This window comes from Mus musculus, chromosome 17 (genome assembly GCF_000001635.26).
Source record: "Mus musculus strain C57BL/6J chromosome 17, GRCm38.p6 C57BL/6J".
Lineage (NCBI taxonomy): Eukaryota > Metazoa > Chordata > Mammalia > Rodentia > Muridae > Mus > Mus musculus.
The window spans coordinates 75,457,010-75,478,038 of record NC_000083.6 but is presented as its reverse complement, the minus strand read 5'-3'; the positions used below and the strand labels follow the sequence as shown (position 1 = coordinate 75,478,038).

The window sequence follows — 21,029 nt, the reverse complement described above, 5'->3', positions numbered from 1 at the left end:
TTCTAGAAAGATTAAGATAAAACGGTATCCATTGACTTGAGCTACCTTTAAAAACTGTACCTCCTTGTGCTTAGAGGCAAACATCTTCAGTTCTGCACACTATATAGAGCATAGTCTTCTTACACTCTGTCAGCTTCCTCTTCCTGTTGCTCTGCTTGGGTTTCTTAACTACAACTAGAAATATCTGACTTCTCCATGAAGGCTCTAGGAGCCCACCTCACACTCCCCACCGTGGCCTTTTCAGGGTAGTTTCCTGTGTGTCATTTATAGCACTTGAATAAAATAGAGTCACACGTAATTGCTGACTGAAGAGGCTGAGCTGGTATTCTTCTTTTGTTGTTGTTTATTACTCTAAGAAGAGAAACCAGAAAGGACAGAAGGTTTGTTTACTGGTCAGGGCAGCTGCAGGATTGAACCCACCACCCAGTTTCATCTTCCTGTTCATTCAAGTTTTCTGACAGTGTTTTGGGTTTACCCTGGAAACTAAACCTCTAATTCAGGAGACTGCTGTAATGGGAGATACAAGGTGCATTTTCATTTTCCAAGGGCACTTCTTACTTAGTTAAGAGGTTAGCAACCTTATTCTAAAAGAAGATCCCTATGGACAAAATTTAAATGATTAGCCCATGTTTAATCAATGAGCATAGTGGCTGAAAGAAAAATACCCCACTAGAGTAAGCTTTTAGAACCCAGATTTGCATGGGGGTAAGAGTGTCTCTGAGAAGTCTGTAAAGCACCTAGTTACAGAAGTGTGGACTTTGTACCTTGATGTTGTCCATTAATCATTTAGATAAGGAGAGATGACTAGGATATTTGCTAACAGTCAAGGAATGTAAGTTCACTGGTCTGATATCAACGAAAGTTAGCTTTTTGATTTTTTCAAAGGTTATCCTGACCTGGTTATCTCTCCTGATCAAAGAAAGTTTTAAATTCGGCAATCTAAAGTGAAAGGGGGGGTGGGTGGAGTTAGTAAAGCTCCGCTGTCTCTAGCTAGTGGGTGCTGAGACGCTGAAGCCATCCTGGGAGTTTTTTAAATGATTGGAGGCAGGTAAAGGGGGATGAGACTTATAAGGGTATTTCAGAGCTCAAAGTAGGTTCTAGCACAAACTACTGTTTCTGCAGGTCTGAAGCTTGGGTCCTTCCCCTGCCTGTCTATTTGCTCCTCTCACTCTGATCCAACACACCACTAAACTATTGGGAGACTCCCTGACCTGTCAGAATTTGGACTATCTTATCTACAAATTGGAGTTTGCTGCATTGCTGTCTCTAAATTCCACCCACATCAGGCAGAGACAGCTATCTCAAGAAGGATAGAGTGGGGTGTCCATCGAGATGGCCCAGAGGATAAACAAGCTTGCTATCAGCCTAGAGACTTGAGAGCAATGCCTGGAATCTACAGGGTGGAAGGAAAGAGCTGACTTTTTTTTTTTTTTTAATAAGAGCTGACTTTTACAAACTGCTTTCTGACTTCCACACATGTACTGTGATGAACACATACACACACACACACACACACACACACAGAGTGTAATTTTTAAAACAAAGACAAAGATAGAGCAAGTGAATTAATCAGGAGCAAATGCATCCCCATTTTTCCTAGTAATATTTTTAGGGCTTGGGTAGTTACAATCTTAATTTTGGGAAGATGTTTCTCTACCTTAGAAAATGTGCAGGAAAAGTCCTGCCTCTTATTAAACATTTGGAAGACAATTTGAGAAGACTCCTTCCCAATGAGTTGAAACCCTGAGGAAGAGCTACATGCTACCATGAGAGCAAACACTTCTTTGTATGGCCTAAACACTGACTCTACCATTGTTATCTCATTGAGCCAGAGGTCTAAAGAGGCAGGCATGGTACTGCTGCCTGACCCTGATGCTGTGCTCCTAGGCTCCCATCAGCCTCTGCTCCAACTACAGGTTCCCTAAATGCATGGCACTTCTCCCTAAACAATCCTCTTTTTTCAGTCCCACTAATCCTTTGCCTACATTGGGACGGTGGGGGACTTGCAGAGCCCTTTTGCAGTTTTCCAAACATTTCAAGGTTTTTTGTTTGGCTGTTTGCTTGGTTTTCTTAATAACTACCCAGAAACATCGAGCTATGGGTTGTATGGATCTTTCTGGAATCAGCAACTTTCCTATACAGAAAATAAGCACAGATAAGTTAAACCTCTGTCTCCTTGAAAAGTATAGATTCTACATAATATTGTACTCTTATTACTGATAAGTCTGATCAGTTGCTTGATAGTAAGGTATAAAGTATATTGTTGTCTGTATTTTATTTTGGAAACAAAATGCCACCAGACCAGTGTGCTAGGAAACAAACACAGAACACTTTTGTTGGCATTCATGATCAACTCTCAGGGATTCCTGTCCAACTCTTGTAATGTTTTGTTTGTTTGAACAGTTTCAACATATAATGATGCGGGGTGGGGGTGGGTCCTGCCATTATTTTAAACTCACTTATTTTAAACTTCCAGTGGCTCAAGGACTGGTAAACAAGTCACATACCTTTTAGAGTAGCCATTAGATTTTGTGGCTATTCATCATACCTAGCACAGGGCCTTCGGTTTTTTGTCTGTCCACACAGTTCCTCTGTTCCCTCAAAATTTGGATGCCATTTCCTGCATATTTGCCATGTTTTGTTAGTGGATTTTTTTTTTTATTTTTATTAAACTTCTTTTTGTCAATTCAGGCCTGGTGATGCACACTTTTAATCCCAGCACTCCCAAAACAAAAGCAGGCAGACCTCTGTGAGTTTGAAGCCAGTTTGAAGTATACACAGTGAGTCCCAGGACAGCTAGAGCTATATAGATATAGAGATCCTGTCTCAAGAAACTAATATATATACATAAATTACATACATATATATGTACATATACATATGAACAAACAGATACACATGCATATACATAGTATATATGCATACTGGTATATATATATATATATATATATATATATATACACATATATATACACACATATATACATATATACATGTGTGTATATCTGTATATGTGTATATGTATATATGTGTATATATACACACACATATGTTTTTATATATGTGTAATGGGGTTTGTTTTTTTCATCACTTGTGAGTGTGTGTGTGTCTGTGTGTGTGTGTGTGTGTGTGTGTGTGTGTGTGTATGTGTGTGTGTGTGTGTGTGCACCACAGTGCATATGTGGAGCTCAGAGGGAAACTTGTAGAGTCAGTTATTGCCTTCCACCATGTGGGTCCCAGGGACTGAATTTAGGTCATCAGAGGTGGCAGCAAGTAACTTTACCCGTTGAGCCGATAAAGTAAAGATTAATGATGGGAAGAGAAGAGTATGAGTAGAGATATAAACAACATTGAAAAATAAAATAAAATAAAATAAAATAAAATACCTTAAAGTTTCTGTGATGAAGACATAGGAATTCATTATGTCATGTTGTTTACTTTTATATATATTCAAATATCCCACAATAAAAACTTGAGTTTTGTAGTTGTTTTGTCTTCTCTTTGAGGCAAGGTCTTACAAAGTTGTCCAACTTGGTCTTGAACTTCTAATCCTTCTACTTCAATCTGATTAAAAGTTCTGTTCTTTTGTAACTTTCAGATAACTCTCAAGTATATCACAGTGCTTCAGAAAAGCAAACAGGAATCCCGTCCCTCTGGAAGCGCCTCTCTTCAGGCCCTTCTCCATTCTGACCTCTACCACATGTCTTACTATTCAGCTCGACCAAGTTATGTGTGATTCTTGAAATAGACTTTTTCAAAAAGCCTCAGTAACTATGTCTTGTCGTCGTTGGTGGTGGTGGTGGTGGTCCTTGCTTGCATGTTTGTTTTTCTTCCAGCTCAAATGTCACGAACTCCAGGAACCCTCCCCTGGCTCAGCATGATAGTGTCCACTTCTTGGACTGCCATACTACTCTTCTTGATAGGCATATATTCACACATTGCAATGTGCTTTTTGCAATACTTTAAAATGTATGCATGACTAACAAGGTGGTAATATTCTATGAGAGGAAGTCAATATCATTATCCATATTTGATGTTTAAAAATACCAAATGAATCATCTTGTATAAAAAAAACACTTTAGATTTTTAAAAATTTCCTTTTGATGACTTCTTCATGAAGGGATCTGTAGATTAGACTGGATGTATTAAGTCTTTAAGCATTTTAGATTTAACAAAAGCTCTAAATTTAGGAAGTAATGGTCCAAACAACTTTCTAAATTCATGAATTTCTAAATTTATCTGCTTCTATAAGGTTGGTATGAGATAATAAACAAGATAAGTTACAGAACGTTTTATGCATGCTGTGTCTCATTAATTCTGACAGCTAGATAGATTTGTTCTCAATTCTTATATCTTACTTAATATCACCAGCACTAGCTTAAGTCAAAGTTCTTACAGCTTACAAAGAGAGGTTGAAGAACTATTACATACATACACAGACACACTCAGACACATGTGTGTGTGTCTATGTGTGTGTGTGTGTGTGAGACATCAAGAGATTCTGCTCCTGATGCTATTTGGCTCTTCTAGTTATCTGTAATAATGGTCCCCAGAGACATTTTATGTGAGTGAGTATGACTACCCTTCTCAGTGCCAATATTATGTCATGTCTTATAAAATTTAAATACAGCTCTCAGCAAACTGTCACTTTTGGCGAATCTGCTAGGCCCATTGTCACCACCATTCTTTCTACCTGTCATCAACAGAGATAGAATAATGATATTTGAGTGTTGGCAGAGTCTGAGTTCTACAGGACCACCCTGCAGGAGACACAGAGGACCACAGTTGAGAGAATAGTTCAGTAATAAAAACTGAATGAGTGTGTTCCGGGTAGGAACTAAAAAGAGAGTTAGGGTGCAGTTATGAATCCACAGAGCCTGAGAATGCTTTTGTGTCTGGTAAAAGTCTACTAATGGAAATGGTAAATGTATTGGTCATGATGCAACATCAATTGCATGACAAGGCCAGCAGTCTCCACTGCACAGTGGATGTCCTTTCCATAGAGAGCATCCATTTTAAACCTAGGTAGAATGAGAGACAGCATCATTATGTTAAAAAAAGGCATGAGCATTGTTTCCAGCAAAAAAACCTCACCCCACTGGCCTTTTAAAATGCAAGGTAGCCAACTCTTCTCATTTGATTTCTTCTCTTACAGCACTCTGCTCACTACAGCGCTATCTACTTTCTGAATGAGGTGAAAGTAAATGTTATTTTCTTTTCTATTCCTAAAGCAGGCATAGTTTAAATCCTTACAACAAAAGAAACACCATCAGAGGCAGAGACATGTCTGGATCAAGACTGGCTGGGGAGGGAAGTGGGCTACAGAGAAATCTGAAAAACCACCCTTCAGATTGGCCACTTGCCCAGGCCACAGGAAAATAATGATCTCTAAAACAGCCTGTCAACTCATATGATTTTTGAGTGGCAGGCATTCCATGCATAAATGAAATACTTTCTACTTTGAGAAAGCAGAACTGAGACCCGGGCCAATTTCAGTGTTCACTCAAATCGAACTTGCAGTGTGAGTATCTCAGAACCAAATATGGATGTACTTGGTTCTCCAATTTAAAACTACTTCAAATTCTTGAGGGCTTGGGAGCCCCAGAAGGCTCTGTTAGCTTGAGATCTGAGAAGGAGCATTCTTCATGGGTACAGGGAGAGCTTCTGCAGTATGCCTGGGAAAGGACATACTTCTCTCGAGGTCCTTGATTCCAGTCTTTAGAACTGTTCTGCAACAGGGACCTTCATGTACAGATGTCTAGGCACAACTCTCACGTGCCTTCCAAGGTTAATTTGCACAGAAGGCACCCAGGAAGCCCAGTGCAAAGCAGTTTGGATTGTTGAATGGAAAGAAAATGTCCTCAAAGCAGAGGAGAGACCGAGCCGGTTTGTTAACTTGGAGACTGACTGTGCCTTAGATTGATGGCTGTGTCTAACTCCATTCCTAGCTCATCAATTTCCCTTTGGGCCAATTGCATTGGTCTCTCTGCCACATTACAAATGCTCCAGACAGGGGAAAATGCAATTAAAATCACTTACACATTCTCTAATGCAGTTGCTTGTCTGTGGGGTTGAAAAAAATTAAGCGGCGAGAAAGTAATAACTAAAAGGAAGCTCTGGGAATAGATATAAATTTCCCATGTTATTTTCCTCCCGTGGGTAGTTCTCTGCCAGTTGTACCAGGAACACATCCTTAATTAAAACTCTGACTGTATTTATAGTCTTAAAGCAAATCAATGTCATAATAATATGGCACCTTATGGGGTAGTTATGGGCCAGCTGATTAAGGGAAAAGACGGGACAACATTTGGGAAATAAAGAAGCCTTCAGAAAATAAAAGTACCAATCCTATTAAACAGAAGCTTAAAAGATATTAGTGTAGCTGCAGCAACCTGAATCCTGTCACAAACTAGACATGAATAAGATCCTTCTATTACAGTAGGGGCATCAAGATTTACACTGCTTTGAACTCCGCTGACCGAAATGAAATCCATAATGGTAAAACCATCACCAACCATCTCACTGTCTTTCCTTCTTTTATAAATGTTCTCTTGTATGCTCTTGGAAGGTGCCGAAAATTCTGTTTATTACAATAACCAGTAAAAAGGGGGAAATACCTTTTGGATCAGTTTATGAGTCAGTTCAAGACTTTTTTTTTTTTAATTCAAAGAAAGTAGCCCTAAACAGTCATACTACAAAGGTTATTATAATGTTTTATTTATTATAAAACAGCATACATTTATATTTTCCCTGGCTATTACTATGTATAGCTGCACTCACAACTACTAGAAGCCACATACAGCTGTTTTTATGATCTTACCAACATACTGATAATGGTGCTAGTCAATAAACAATGAACTTGTTGGAGAACTGACCAACAGTAAAGAGTCTCAATTAGTCTAGTGAGCTAAGACTCCTCACACTGAGCAAGTGACCACAAGGAGGAAAGGAATAAGCACGTCGGAATGCACACTTGCCCCCTGGATGTGCGGGTGTTGTAGCCAGCAGAACTCCCAGGAATTGCTTTTCTTAGGCAAGGAGAATATATGCAAGAGAGCAGGCTGGACTATTTTAAATGTAATCAATTAATTATATTAATAACTTTTATATCTAAAAAATGGGCCCTCTCAAAGCTGATGTTACATCATGCCGTCATTGCTGAGACTTCAACCAACCCACACCAGTGACGAAAATGATGACTAAATTCCACTACAAATGTTATCTGAAGCCAATATCTTTGTGTCTGTGACTAAGATGGACTTATTCTTCAAGTCAACTGCCCATAAAACTTACTTAATACCACCAACAATACCCATCAGCCAGCACACCACAAACTAGTCATAAACCAATGCCTAACAGAAGATCATGACAAGGTACAGCCTTTTTCACTACAAAAGACAATTCAAAATGTGCACTTGAATGATGTAATTGAACCCCGTCTTCGCCTGGATGACAGCATAAACAGAGAAATTCCTGGGATTCGGGGCTAATAGATTGTTTACACTGTGTAGAATTCTGCCTGCACGTACTTCCTCCATGACTGTGGACAAGTTACGTACATTTTCTTATTCTCAGTCTCCTCTCTGTAAACAATGGGAATGATGCCCACACCCCTACTTGAAATTGTGGCAGTGAGAGAGAGTGCCTAGTGCCAGTGAATTCCCATGTAAACGGGCATTCTCTTTTTTCAATCCCAGAGATGAATTCAAAGACCAAAGCACAGTGACTTTACATACCACAGACTCTGAAGGGACAAAGACCACATGAAAGAATAGAACACCCAAGATTTTAGGTCTCATAAAGTAATGAGAACATGACAGCATGATGGCTGACTCCTATAATAAATGAGCAACTGATATAAAGGGGAAATAAGGGACCATGGGGCTAGCTTTTGGAGAACAGGTGTCTGTAAAGCATGCAATCTTCCAAGACAGACAAAACATGCTCTGTGTCCTAGGATTCCATTCCCTATTGCAAAACATCAAAGAAATCAAGCAAGCATTTGATGTCAAAATTCTGAGTCCATTCTTTATGTCTCTGCTAGCGTTCACTAAATTATGCCATTTCCTTGGGGAAAAAAAAGCATTTTCCATCAAAGATCAGAGCCTTCATATCCTCAAGGTTTTATGTCTATGAAATGCAACCAACCATGAATGTACAGTATGTTTCTCAAAGTAGTGATATCTGTACTGAACACCTTTTGTTCTTTTCATTATTCCTTAAAGAATATAGGATAACAATATTAGGTCACATCTCCAAGTGAGACACAGATGATTGAAGTCACACAGGAAGATCAGCATAGGTTATATAAAAAACACTGTGCCCAAGCCGGGCGTGGTGGCGCACGCCTTTAATCCCAGCACTCAGGAGGCAGAGGCAGGCAGATTTCTGAGTTAGAGGCCAGCCTGGTCTACAAAGTGAGTTCCAGAACAGCCAGGGCTATGCAGAGAAACCCTGTCTTGAAAAAAACAAACAAAAAAAAAAACCACCCAAGCAAACAGACAAACAAACAAACAAACAAAAACACTGTGCCCCTGAACAGGAAGGATCTGGGCATCATGATCATGCATGGTGTTCATGGAGTCCTGGAATCTATCACATAAGGACACTAAGGGACAAGTCTCATCCCCAGTGTTCTAGTTTAGAAGACTACAGTGAGAACTACTACTGATTTGGGTTTACTTTTGAGGGGATTGGGTGAGTAAAATTAAATTTTGCTTTTTCTTTCTATAAGTAGGTTAATCTCTAAAATATGTAATCTGGGCATGATGACTTTGCAAAAAACATTTATACTTTCTCAAGGCATCCATGTAACACTGATCTCCTCAGTGTTCTTCCTGTCAGCCTGAAAGATTTCCCCATTCCCCAGATCCTTATATATTATACACAGCCTTTTGCTCACTACCATTTTGATGTCTAGCCAAGTGAAGGGATGTAGAGAGGCAGATGAAATGTATAAAAATGTTCAAGCAGTAGTTTTCTGTGAAGGCTCTCCCTGACTGATGACCCAGAGAAACCACAGGTTCACAACTGGCAAGTGAGACAACCACTCAGTCTCTAGGTGCGCAGCAAATCATAAGATGGCAAGACTCATGGCAAAAGAGCATGCGCAGCAGCCATCAGATCTCCTCCTACGCCACTCCCAGTCAGTCCCCTGCCATGGAACCCTTTCCATGCTGAACTACACTGACCTAAGTGTGATCACGCAAGCGCAGGTGTGATGATTATTGCATATTTATCACAATAAATGGTGGGCAGAGGTGTATGTATTTACATAGAGTATGCATGGAAAAGCTGCTTGCTGTTGAGTCGGTCCTTGGCTCACGGGACTTAACAATTTTTTTCAACTGGATGACGGTGTGGTATCTGTATTAGTGGTATCTATATTGGACAACTTAATGGGTGATACTTTGGGAGGATCAGAGTGAAGGATTGTGCTGTTTCTATGGATAAGCAAATAACCTACTCGAACAACAGGTCTTCTAAGTTGAATCATATAAACAGGTCTGAAAATAGTTTCTCCAGTATGAAAACAGCTATTCCGTGTTGAGCATGGCTAAAGTAGCTATCCTTTAAATAAATAAATAAATAAGTAAATAAATAAGTAAGTAAATAAATAAATAAATAAATAAATAAACAAATGAGTTACAGGAGGAAAAAAATGATGAAAAAGCTACAAAGGGCATCAGTGCTGTGCATTCCAGATAAATTTACAAGTGCTTAGTGCTGGATTTACCAACACAAAAGTCTTCATTGTGAACTGTTCCTCAAAGAGGAAAAAGTAGACCATCAGTCAGTGCTCGTGTGGAGTCTGGATGGGACTGTCACAGAGGAAAAGAGCCCTTCCTTCTGTTGAGAGTTTAGAAGGCCATGGCACACACACACATTGTGCATCTAATTGTGTTGGTACAGAAACACTCACGGTTGCATTTCTTGGGACCTTTAAATGGTGGGATTTACCTACAAACCCCATCCTTTAAAAAATGTAAATGGTCAAGAGCCCGAATCCCTTTCATTTCAGCTTATATCTAAGCACCTTCTGAGTCTCAGTTTTTTCAATATGCAAAACATATGCATGATTCTTAAGTTGTAATGGAGTTCTCTCTTAATAAACCTATCTTAAATTAAAGCTAGCGTTAGTTGAAAATGCATTCAACAGGTAAGGACTGAAAACAGCACAACTTGGCAGCAAGGTACCCTATTGGGTACCAGTTGTTTGCCCTTCTGGTCATCTGACTAAAATAGAGCTATAGCTCAGACTATTACCCAGCTTTCAAGAAAGGAAGGTCCAATAAATGGGAAGATTGGGCAGAGATCCAAGATCAAGGTTCAAAGCGTGGTTTCCACTGAATTCCTATCACATTTACATCATACAGTTGTTAAGTCAAGGTACCATGAGCAAAAAACTGACTAGGCAGCACATAGCATTACCATGCACACTCTATCAAAGTATATACACCTGTGCACATCATATGGTATTGGGAATGTATAGTATGCATACACTATGCTTATTAATATTTGTTGATGATCTCTTGTATCAGCAACAGAAGCCTTTGGGGTTTTTTTGTTTTTGTTTGTTATTTTTTCTGTTTCTGCATTGGGATATATAGTCACTACTGTAGTAAAATGTAATGCAATTTCCCCATCTTCAAAATACACGTGTTAAACTCAACACTGGAAAATTCATATCCAGATCTGAAACTTCTTGACTGTGTGGTATATATATTATTTGCATATAAAATTAATAATTTTAAAATTATTTGTACTTTAAAAAGCTGGGTTTAAGCCTTGTTCAAAATCTGTGGGCATACAAAACCTCAGCAGTTGTCTATGTCTGGTGGGTAGGCGCTCTCAAGAATGGCTCAGGCAACAGCAGCCTTCTGAACTGAGACAAGGAAGTCACAGGCTAGACAGGGAAGTCACAGGGAAGATACCGACTGGCTCCAGGACCTCACAAAATGGCATGAAGAGGAACAAAGAGCTAGAGCAAATTCTTTTTCTCTTTGGACACTCCAGGTTTGGCAGATTCTTCAACATCGTAAGGAAACATCGTAAGGAAAAGAATGAGAAGAACTTCATGGTGCCAGATTAGCCTTTTCTTGACACCCCATCCCCACCCCTCCCCATAGAGCATCTGAGGCTGTCTCCTTAGGGATCCTGACTGATGAGATGTTACAGGTCAGCTGTGCCTCAGAGACATGTCCCAGAACCATCACACCCTGCATTATTTCCATTCCCTCTTCATGTACAAGGGGTGAGATGGGGCGAGGGGGGGTGGGGGGGGAAGAGACTTGATGTGCCCTCAAGTAAAGGTTGCAAGCAAATCAAATGATCTGAGCCCTGAGAACAACCCATCATCAGTCATCCTCAAGAGAATCCTAGGCTCACCTCAAGCAAAACACCATCTCATGGGACTCCACATGGATACAGCCCCTGTCTGGTTCCTCAGGCCAGTCCACGCTATCCAGAAGAGGAACCTGCCCGATCATTTTTTTCTGCAACTCTGACCCAGAGTTCTGCCGCCTCTAGAAGATCCATCATCAATCAGTCTCCTGCCTACTCTTTCCTCCTCTTGGGTTAAAGGTCCCTGAACAGCAGCTCAGTCCCACCATCCTTCCCCCTTTAGCTGATCTCTCCAGAGCAAGCTCTGTCACAGAACACTTTTATAAACAAGAAAAAACAGACAAAAACCCCAGAGCATCACAGAGCCACTAAGACCAGCCACTAACTGTAAGTGCTACCTTTAAAGTCATGAGGCTGTGTGAGTTTACAAAAGAAAGCATAAAGGTAAGCACTCAATGAATCAGAAGGCACGCATAAAACCTGATGCAAAGGTTGATCCAACTGTCGACTTAGAAGTACATCTTACAGACTCTTACACACTGTTACAGAAATCTTTTTTTTTCCCTTTCAGAATTGACTAGGAATGATCAAGTCAGTCATAGCATTAATTCACCAGATTATTTTAAACCACTACGTTTTCAAGTTTCAATGGTAAAATATTAATAAAATTCCAGCCATCAGCTCCTATCCACTGATTCACTACTCTGCGACTTAAATCCTGGCTATGAACCTAAACATAAATCCTGGATACCTAGAAATCAACTTCTTAGCCAAACAGGAATCCAGTCTCTCATTCTCACAGTTAGGAGACAGTGTGGCTAAGAAGACCACATTCTTTAAAAGTTAGTAAAAACACAAACTAACAAGTACAAATGAATGTCTTTCTATAGTGTCACAGGGTACCAAAATCAACAAGAAATGAAAAGTTGGTGACTTGTAACTCACGCGCGCACAAGCACACACACACGCGCGCGCACACGCGCGCGCGCGCACACACACACACACACACACACACACACATCTCTGGTTACTTACTGGGGTAATTTTGTCTTCCTCACACCAGCGCTTGGCCTGTCTGGCTGCCAAGTGTGGCGCATGCCAGTAGCAGCTGTTTCCTTCCAGTCAGGCTGTGCGCCTTAACCAGTCATATGCATCTCCTGATAAACACCGCTCTCTCACTCGCTCGCTCGGTGCCAGGAGGTCAGAAACTGAAGATCATTCTTCTCCCCTTTGGCAAACCTTCTCCTGAGCCGTGGGTTGGCTCAGCCACTTGATTAGCATGCAGGGCAGCGCATTCCACCGTTTGTTTTACTTTTGGAGACAAATGGCCCAAGAGCTGATAAGTCACACCGGGAGGGCAGGTCACTGAAAACAGAAAGCTACCTCCATTTGCTTGGGGGGTTGGGGAGGCTGAAAGTCACCACTCTCCTGTCTCACTTAAGTTCTCTCTAGGGTGTCTAGTCAGCAAGAAAACGGAACCAGGAGTTCAGCCAGCAGGTGGAAGTTGCTTTGTAGGCCAGGTGCCGATAAAGCACAACCAATCTGCTTGGTCTCATTTTCTCAGAACTCCTCCACACAACTATGGTGACTGTCCAAAGGCAAACTTTAGCCTTCTAAGAATGTTTAGTCACGTCCCCTCCCCCATCTGGCATTGCCCTTCAAGGCTGCAGCCGAAGGTGGCCAGTGACAAGTGAGTGAGGGGGAGAAAGAAGATCCCATGCAGTTTTGTCAAAAAGAGCCAGAGGAGATGATTTCACGTGGCTTCAGGCCTCACTTCCATGTAGCTAGCTGCCTATAGTGTCAACATTCCAGAGAAGCACAGAGCATCGCATCGGAGATTGGTAGCCAGGGTGGCTGGGGAGAGAAATGGCCATCGTGCAGACCCGCTGCTGACCACCCTATGCTCTGGGAAGCTGGGGAAGGGACAGTTTCTGTACTGCTCACAACGGCGGCAGGCTGCCACGCCCATGGTGTGGGATTCATCCTCCCCGCTGAGCTGACTTTCTTTTCTCACCCTTGCCATCTCTCTTTCTCAAGAAAAGTCTCAGTGTCTGTGGCTTTAGGAGTCTGACCTTGGGTCTCTGACTTCTTGAAATATCTGGAATACCAAGGTGATGCTTCCCAAAACTCTGTTGGAACTTACCCTTCAAGGGAGAGTGGAAATATTTGGGAAAAAATAAGGAAAGAGTGACTGGAGCCCCCCAGGGAATTTCTGAGTCACAATTATTCTGCTACACTGCCAGCCTTGACTTTTAACAAGTGTAACACTCTTAGTATAGGAGCATGCATGGCTAATCTTCCAAACTGGGCTTCATCTTATAATTATTGGTAGTGAAAATTAAACCAGAAATCTCCCCCTGTATAATAGAAGAGGAGGGGGGGAAGAAGAGGAAGAGGATAGATTTCCCAGGCCTAATTTTTTTTTTTACTTAGTTGTGAAAGTCAGTGTGTGCATGGAAAACATTGGAAATATCAAGACCTAGCAGTGAGAGTTTAAAGTGAACAATAGAAATGAACTCCAGATCCGAGGATGCAGTGCGCTGAGATGGGTCACCTCCAGAGACTTTGCGCTCCTGTGGAGATGACTCAGTCTCCACTCCCAAACAGAAAAGGAAGCCTGCTAATCACTTGAAGTACTCTTCTGACTTATTTATACTCCATGTTTACAGTAACAGAAACTTCTGGACCCAAGGGCAGATATCAGTCACTTCATCTGCAACCAACTAGGTCAATTATTCTGATAATCCATTATGTACCACAAGGTCAAGGAAAGAGAACCTTCTGGAAACTGTTCGGTGACCAACAAAGAAAACAATACAGAGATTCTTTGCCAATTCTACTTGCAGCCAAGGGCAGACCCAATGGTACTTATGAGGCAAAATGTCAACACAGAGAACAAGGCATTGTCCCTTTCTACTCTGGGTCTAGTCAGGTGACTGACGATAATGACATCATCTTCCAACCTTGCAAGGGAAAGAGCACTTTTCTAACCAACTTACCTACAGGTGCCCACCATTTTCATCAACTCCAAAGTCTTGCCTCTTTCTGACTCCCCGCCCACCTGTGATTTCCCCTGTGTATTGCACCTGTTCTAGGTCCTAACACCTGTCTCCCTTTCAGCTCACCTGTCTCCCTCTCAGCACACCTGTTTCCCTCTCAGCACTCTTGTCTCCCTCTCAGCACACCTGTCTCCCTCTCAGCACACCTGTCTCCCTCTCAGCACACCTGTTTCCCTCTCAGCACTCCTGTCTCCCTCTCAGCACATCTGTCTCCCTCTCAGCACATCTGTCTCCCACTCAGCACATCTGTCTCCCACTCAGCACACCTGTCTCCCTCTCAGCACACCTGTCTCCCTCTCAGCACACCTGTCTCCCTCTCAGCACACCTGTCTCCCTCTCAGCACACCTGTCTCCCTCTCAGCACACCTGTCTCACCATCTAGCTGTTTCCACTTGCTCCTGTGTCTTAACCACGATCTCTCTGATTCGTTGCTCTTACTATCACAGCTCAGTTTTTCTTTACAATTAAGTTTCTGGAGAAATACCTGTCTTCCTGTCTCAAATCTCATTAAAGGCTCAGTCTACTTGAGGACTAGCTTCTCCTGCGTCACAGATACTGCTTACTCCACATGGCTGTATGACATTTTTTTTTCTCCTATCTTACTTAACTTTTGGCTATATTTGATGCAACTGAATATGTGGTGCCAAAAATGTCCTGTGGCTTCCATGAAGTCTTGCTGCAGCTTCCTTCAGCCTTTCTACATAAACTACCTACCCTTAAATGTGAAAACCCTTTCTCTTCCATTCCTGTTTATAATATGTTTCATGCATGCTGAGTGACTTGCCTCTAAAATCCCCATTTATGACCTCAATGTCTCTTACATTTTACCTATGATTGAAGCCTCTTAGGGGCCATGGTGGTATCTTAGGCATTAGGCATTTCTATGTGTCCAGAAACTACTAGAACCTTGACGGGGACTATTTGCCACAATCCCCCTTTTGTTCTTTCTCTCTCTTTCACTCTCTCTGTTTCTCTTTCTTTCTCTCTGCTGATTTCAGGCATAAAACAATTGTTTTCATAACCTTAAAATTATTTTAATCATGATTAAATACTTTTATCATCATGAAAAGATTTCAACTCTGTTCATAAAACCCTAAACCATGATGAAGAATTTAAATATTTAAATGGTAAGATAATTTTTGTGTATAAACTATTACTCCATCATAGCCAAAGTAAAATCACAAATGTCAAAATGAGATAAAAGAAGAGAAGCATACAGATAAGTGATGGATACCTTTAATATAAAACAGTATTGACAAGTAGTAGCTGGGCAGAGGATAACAATAAATATTTCACAAGAGCAGAAGCCAAAATGACCAATATGCATGTGAAAAAATTCATCTTCCTTACAAAGGGCAAATTAAATAAAAATAAGATATCACTTGACAAACTTGACAAAAAATAATAATAATAATTCCCAATGTTAGAAGGTGTTTAGAAAACAGAAACTTCTCCAGTGTTCTCTCAAGAATATGGATAAGCCCAGTGGGGGTGGCGCACTCCTTTAACCCCAGCACTCAGGAGGCAGAGGCAGATATCTGAGTTTAAGGCCAATGCCAGTATTGTCTACTGAGCAAGTTCCAAGACAGCCAGGGCTATACAGAGAAACACTGTCTGGAGAGAAGGATAGGGAGGAGGAACAGGAGGAGGAGGGGGAAGGGGGAGAGGAAGGGGAGGATGTAGCTGGTACACCATGTGAGGAAGCTAATTTTGTAATTTGAAGCCAACACTCTTTACAATGTGATTTTCCTTTCACTCACCAGTTCCTGTTCTAAAATTATATTCAAAGGAAAGACTATGGATTGCATAACTATGTGGTTATTTCTTAGGGTACCCTTTAACCTCTGAGTGCCCAACAGGGCTGTATCAGTGACAATCCCTTCACAGCACTATTGCTATGCAATAATAAATAAATAATACATAATAATAAAAATAAATAATAAAAAAATAAATAATGTTCACATTTATTATTGACCTGGGAAATACTTGGTATTGAGTAAAAGTTTCTTCAGAATAATCTCATTTCCCAGGAATATATATGTGAACATAGGAGAAAACTCAAAACAAATACCAAAAATTTTAAGACTGTTTTCTGATTGTCTCTGAGAGTTAAATTCACATAGGGCCCTCAGCCCATTTCTCTTATTGTTTGTACACAATCTTTTTAAAGGTAACAGGGTAAACTGGGGCTGAGGATGTGGCTCAGTTGGTAGACTGCTTGCCTGAACTTGATCATGCCTGTAATCTTAGCACTTGGGAGGTTGCAGTAGGAGACACAGAAGTTCAAGGCTATCTTTGGCTACATGAGGAGTTCAAGGCCAGTCTAGGATACATGGCATTTGTCTCAAAAATAAATGAATGACCAAATGAATGAATGAAACAAAAGTACAGGGAGGGGAAGTCGTCTAGAAGATACTTATGTGCACTCGGTATTTACCCAATGAGGAGAAAGCCATTGGCAAGAAAAAGGGATTTAAAAAAGATAAAGATGAGGAAACCCTCAGAGTTCATTAACAAAGCTGGATACTTCTCAAGTCTCTCACTTGCAATCCCGAAGCAGAATACTTGGCAGGAACTTGCTAGAAGTGATGGAAGCAGCAGGTTGCATGGGCACGGAAAAGGAGAAAACAGTGGTCTGGCCTGAGCACCCCAGATTCCACTTCTAAGACTCCTTCTTGGGCTTTGCGCCTACACAAGGGACCCCCTTATAGAGAGATTCTCAAATGTCCCATCGCAGATCTTCGAACAGAAAGCACTGTCTTTCGGGCTACTCCCCGACTTGTGCCAGACTCCACACAGGCTGTTCTGCCTTGGTAACACACCACCTACTGTTGGCTTGAGGCACTGACACTAACATGCATGTGCCTTAAACCCACCCCTATTTCCCTATCCTTGCAGGGACTTTAGGTTCAGCATTGCTCCTCTCCATCCCCCCCCCACCCATTTTTGGAAACCGTCTCAGTTTTTCTTTTAGCTTCATTCTTTATCTAAAGATCTTGAGGGTTTGCAGGGTATGCAATGATACCCAGCTAGCTCAGTTGGTAGCACATGAGATGCTTAATCTCAGGGTCATGGGTTTGTGCCCCATGTTGGGCACCAGTTGTGGATCCAAGTTTTGCCCCACTACTGGGGTGTGAGAAACACTGCTGGGTGGACAAAACACAAAGATGTTGACTGTGTTTACCCTGCACCACTGCCTTTGGGTACTGGGCTTTAGGGAAGTATAGAGACACTGCTCAGGGGGGGTAGGAAAATGCAGCTCAGGATGTGGGAGGCTGAAGCTGGGGTTCCCTGACCACCCGGGTATCCAGTTGCCACTGGGGTGCCATACAAAGGAATCAGGAATGAATTCCTGGGGGTACACAGGCCGCAACAAGGCTAGGATGGGTTAATGGGGAACTCCAGCTTAGTCCATTTGTGATTGTCCTTAGCTTGGTGGCAGTTGTCTGGGGGCCTTCTGTGGGAGACTTAGGTTGCTGCTCTGTAGGAAAAGAAAGGTCTTCCTCATGCTTCCCATGGTGGTTTCAATGGAAGAGACAGTCCTTGGTTCCAAACTGTCTATTGATTGTTCATCATGAGAAATGGGTGCATACCACCTTCTCAGGGTGGACCAGAGATTAAATATCTTTTGAAGGATGGAATGTCTGGGAAGGGAAGCTTATTGACTAAACCCTCAGGGTCTCTAGATATCTCATTAGCAGGAAGAGAATTCTGTTTAGGTCACGTTTCCTATATGAAAGGTGTGGCACGTGTTCCAGGTCAGGAATCTAATAGGCAGTAGGGAGACGCCTACTGTATCAGGTGGGTGCCTGGGTGCCGGGGTCTCGGACCCACTCATCCTTACTAAGTTTCCTGCATGGTCTACTGTCCCACAGGGCAGTGGTACTGCCCCTGCTCCTCTTTCTCTACCCCTCCTTCCTTTCCTTTCAACTGTGTGAAATCAAAGAAAGTACCCAATCAGAGAGAACTCCTCTTAAGAGTTGTGCTAGCTACGTTCCTGTTCTAAAAAAGAAAGAATTGTTTTCTATGTGTTCAGAGTTGAGGGTTTTAGTTCCCCTCACTGCCCTTGCACAGAACAAGCTATGTCAAAAAATGATCAGAAATACAGCTTCTGCACACAAATCTACTAAAGGTCATCAAAACGAGACAAAAATCTCTGCTCTCAAGATGAATAGCTCTGTGGGAACAGAGAGAAACACATAGAACACCAAAGTAGAAGTAATTATGATAGCAATTATAATATGTTAATATGTGTATACTATGAAAACTTTAATACATTAACATATTATATAATTGTAATATGTAATATATAACCTGTTAACTACTGTACAAAAGGTTATAATAGATTAATATGCATACACTATGATAATTTTAACATGTTAACATACTATATAATTATAATATACATATATAATATGTAATTTATAACCTGTTAACTACAGTACAAAAGGTTTATTCCCCACTAACAAGCAGTCTAAGAAATAAGAATGTAAACCCAGATTATCTTTCTGACTCCAAAACCTACATATTACCCCCAACCTTAGTGGTTTGGTAGCCACAAAGTTTTCTTAGAAGTCAAACTTAGAAGAAAAGTTCTCTTGTTCATTTAGTTAAGCTTACTCACCTCCTAGCACAGCAATCTAGTTAACTTTATTACATTTGAGGTCTAATTATTAGCATATAAGATTAGCTTCCTTAGTTGGGCAGTGGCGGTGCACGCCTTTAACGTCAGCACTCAGGAGGCAAAGGTAGATGGATCTCTGAGTTCGAGGCCAGTCTGGTTTACAGAGATAGTTCCAGGACAGCCAAGGCTACACAGGAACCTTGACTCAAAACAAAACAAAACAAAACAAAACAAAACAAAACAAAACAAAACAAAACAAAACAGTTTTCTAATATTATCAGCCACAAATGTGATGTTGAGCCAGTTACAACAGTCAAGTAAGTGTCTGTGTGGTAGCCAGGTGCGAAAGGACAGTTACAATAGTCTCTCTATGAATGAATGAATTCTATGGGATAAACACAGGTAAGTTTCAAACAGCCCACCTCCAGGTTCATCTTTAGAACACAATGCACAGATGAATTGGAAATCATATTATTAGCAGACAAAATGAGGTGGCCTCCATCAGAATTGGTCTCTGCACCCAGCCCCCACATCTCCTCTTGGAGAAACTCTCAAGTTTGCAGACAAGTCCTGACTACAATAGAGTGCCCCTGTCATTTCTCTGTTTTGTCTTGTTTTTCAGCTCTCCTCCTTCCTCCCTCTCTGAAAATTTTCTCACTCACTTTTTATAGACATCACCCTTAAGATAATTGTGTTATTAATTTTAATTCATTTAAATTTATCTTTATGGCTCTTATTTTTCTCTTAAAATTCTTTTCTTGGTGTATAGCAGAGGTTCTCAACCTGAGGGTCAAACAACCCTCTCGCAGGGTTCTCCTAAGACCATCCTGCATATCAGATATTTGCGTTAGGACTCACAACAGTAGCAAAATTTTCAGTAGCAACAAAAAATAATTCTATGGTTGAAAGGGTCACTTCGTGAGGAAATGTAAGAAAGGGTCGCAGCAATAGGAAGGGTGAGGACCACTGGTGTCCAGAGATCCTTTGAGCTCTTTGCTCTTTTCATAGGACTTCCTGGGAGAACACCGAAGGAACCTCTAGCTGAATAGGAGCCAGCTAGAGAGGACCTAATGCTATCGCAAGAGGATTTTCTTACTTGTACATCATGGTGGGTTAACTAAGAAGACACGGTTAGCAGAACATCAAAGGTGGTGGGTCAATTATCTTCTTGCCTAATCTTTTCATGAAACCCGGAGTAGTCTCAGGGTTCACCTTCGTGATGTCAGAAGAAAAGCAAGTAGACCGCTGTAGTGGAGTAAGACATCTCACATGGAGGGTTCAGAATGGAGTTTCTAGTTGTGTTTCTATAGAAAAGTGGCTGAATTCTTGATAAAGCTTTTCAGTTAGTGGGAGTAAACACAGCGGACTGAGCAGCCAAGACAGAAGAGCTGCTCAGGCAGGAATGGCCAGCTTAACCTGCGAATTTGTGATCGAATGTGAATACCCACAGATTCTTCACAAAGTCATAAAAGCAGCACTCCAGTGCTTTGTTTTATAAAAATGCTTAAATGTGAAAGCATTACTCACTCACGGTAACAAAGTGCTATATATATCAGGCACTTACCAATCCCCTTTCTTATGTGTTCTTAACTCACTGACATAACATAGTTTTCTGTGTCACATGGCAGCAATATGAGATTCTAAAAAGATAGATACCATAGATATACCTTTCCATTTTAAAAATTGATACTCTGTAAATTGATTTTATTTTTTATCATGGCCAAGTATGTTGGCTCTAAACTCAATAATAAAGGCTTTACACCAGGCTCTTTTTGCAATATTGCCATAGTTATGACTGATGAAAATCTGTCTTTGTCCCTGGAACTTATGTATGACTTGACAAAAATGTTCTTTTTCCTAAATTGAACACGGTCCCAGGCTGAAATGTTCCTAGAAACGTTAATCTGAAGGATTTAGACTGTACAATGAAAGGCAATAAAATTTCATTTCCAAATTACATCCTAGCAGCCAGGCCTACTCAATGACTGAAATGGAAGATGCCT

At 41.1% G+C, this 21,029-nt stretch overlaps 1 protein-coding gene across 5 annotated transcripts in view; it reads right to left on the bottom strand.

Moving 5' to 3' along the window:
• The window catches only part of Rasgrp3 (RAS, guanyl releasing protein 3), a 93,185-nt gene that overhangs the window by 51,016 nt on the left and 21,140 nt on the right, over positions 1 to 21,029 (bottom strand). For 2 of the 5 annotated variants that reach the window (NM_207246.4, NM_001360103.1), the window contains exon 1: positions 12,379 to 12,501. The exons of the other annotated variants lie outside the window; for them this stretch is intronic. The gene's annotated coding sequence lies outside the window, so the exon portion shown is untranslated. Of the gene's footprint in view, positions 1 to 12,378; positions 12,502 to 21,029 lie in introns of those variants that run through there. 5 annotated transcript variants of the gene reach the window in all.